We start from the raw sequence: 2581 nt of genomic DNA, 5'->3' as shown, positions 1-2581 counted from the left end.
TTTTTTGTTGCATAATTTGCCGTTTGGCTTGCTTTGTGCATTAAAACTGTTTTTGATTTTGTCGTTTGATTGTTTTTTGTTTAGACAGCCTTATTTAATAAAGAAATAGGGACTTGGAAAGCGGTTTAAAAATTGGTTAAAAATAATAAAAACAATTAATTTTTTTGTTGCATAATTTGCCGTTTGGCTTGCTTTGTGCATTAAAACTGTTTTTGATTTTGTCGTTTAATTGTTTTTTGTTTAAACAGCCTTATTTAAAAAAAAAAAATAGGGGCGTGGAAAGCGGTTTAAAAATTAGTTAAAAATAATTAAAACAATTAATTTTTTTTGTTGCATAAGTTGACGTTTGGCTTGCTTTGTGCACTAATACTGTGTTTGATTTTGTCGTTTAATTGTTTTTTGTTTAAACAGCCTTATTAAAAAAAAAAAAAATAGGGGCGTGGAAAGCGGTTTAAAAATTAGTTAAAAATAATTAAAACAATTAATTTTTTTTGTTGCATAAGTTGACGTTTGGCTTGCTTTGTGCACTAATACTGTGTTTGATTTTGTCGTTTAATTGTTTTTTGTTTAAACAGCCTTATTAAAAAAAAATTGGGATTTGGAAACTGGTTTAAAAATTGGTTAGAAATAATAAAAACAATTAATTTTTTTGTTGCATAATTTGCCGTTTGGCTTGCTTTGTGCATTAAAACTGTTTTTGATTTTGTCGTTTAATTGTTTTTTGTTTAAACAGCCTTATTAAAAAAAAAGATAGGGAAGCTTCTTAATTTTTTGAAGTGGTACATAAAGCAACCGGTTTCGCTTTTCTATTTTATTATTATTTTTCTTCTCTTCTAAAAATTATTGAACATTGAAAAAAAAAATTGCAAAAAAATTTTTTTTTTTCTTTTTTTATTTAAAAAAATATTTTTTTCAAAAGTAAACTAGCTCATCTTGGAACGGCAAAAAAACGGCAAAGTTGGACATAAAGCCTAGTCTTTTGTCTTTGAGTTTGGAGGGGTGCTTCGCTAACTTTATATAAAGTTAGCAAAACACCTTATATCTAAAAAAATACAAGAGCGACAAAATTATTTTTTCCACAACTAATTAACGGCAAAAAAACAGCAAATTCATAGGTATATGCGACATTTTTTTCTTGATGAAAAAATTTTTTTTTTCTTTTTTTATTTAAAAAAAATATTTTTATCAAAAGTAAACTAGCTCATCTTGGAACGGCAAAAAAACGGCAAATTTGGACATAAAGCCTAGTCTTTTGTCTTTGAGTTTGGAGGGGTGCTTCGCTAACTTTATATAAAGTTAGCAAAACACCTTATATCTAAAAAAATACAAGAGCGACAAAATTATTTTTTCCACAACTAATTAACGGCAAAAAAACGGCAAATTCATAGGTATATGCGACATTTTTTTCTTCATGTTGTTTCGCTAACTTTATACACATCTCAAGCAGGATGCGGCAAAACATTTCTTCAAACAGCAAATAATCCATAGAATGCATGCATTGAATCTGAGATGTATTGTAACAGCTTTCAGCGGTATTGCATCTACACTATTAATTAACGGTAGAACGTTGCACAATGCTTTCAAATTACCAATACCAATACTAGATACTTCAACTCCTAATATCACACCAAACAGCTCTTACGGCCGTTACATAAATTCGGCTGATTTGATAATAATTGATGAAATATCAATGTGTCCAATAAATATATTTAAAATCATTGATAAATTTTTAAAGGACCTAGCAACTGACTTTACTAAAAAAATATACTATTTGGCGGTAAGACCGTATTACTAAGTGGTGATTTTAGGCAAGTTTTACCTGTTATCCCACATGGTACGCGATCTAATCTGATTGAAAATTGCATCATTATTTGGAATGAATTTAATTCATTTCACCATGTCAACCTAACTAAAAATATGAGAGTTAGACCAGATGAAGTAGAATTTGTTAAATTTTTAAATAAACTTGGTAACGGTGAGCTAAGAACTAATTCAGAGCTTGGTGAAGACATAATTGAATTGCCATCACAATTAATAGGTAATTTAGATCATTTAATTGCTGATACCTATGGCAATATTCGTGAGAATGTTTTATCGGAAGAAATCCTAAATTCAGTTATTTTGGCTCCTACCAATGAAAATTGTGATTTACTAAATAGTGATATACTTAATCGTATATCAGGAGAAGAAAAAATTTATTACAGTTTTGATAAAATTTCTAATGATGTAAATGTAAATGAATATCCCCTAGAATTTTTAAATTCACTCAGCTTGAGCGGAATGCCGCCACATAAATTGAAATTGAAAATAAATTCCATAGTAATGCTAATTAGAAATTTAAACACGTCACAAGCTTTAGTAAATGGAACTCGAATGAAAGTTAAATGCTTGCATCGTAACACAATTGATTGCGAAGTATTAACAGGAGTAGCACCATTAGCGCACACAAGGGGTGGGTTTTGGGGTTCAAACCCCCCACCCCCTCCCTCCCCCCCCCAAAGCTGATAACCTCAAATACAAACTGTATCTTAAAGCTAAGAATCCAGCTCTCAAGGAAATCATAAGAAATATTTATTATAAT

This window comes from Rhagoletis zephyria, unplaced genomic scaffold (genome assembly GCF_001687245.7).
Source record: "Rhagoletis zephyria isolate East Lansing unplaced genomic scaffold, Rhagoletis_zephyria_1.1 Rzeph_scaffold_01281, whole genome shotgun sequence".
Classification (NCBI taxonomy): domain Eukaryota; kingdom Metazoa; phylum Arthropoda; class Insecta; order Diptera; family Tephritidae; genus Rhagoletis; species Rhagoletis zephyria.
This window is presented reverse-complemented; position numbering follows the sequence as displayed.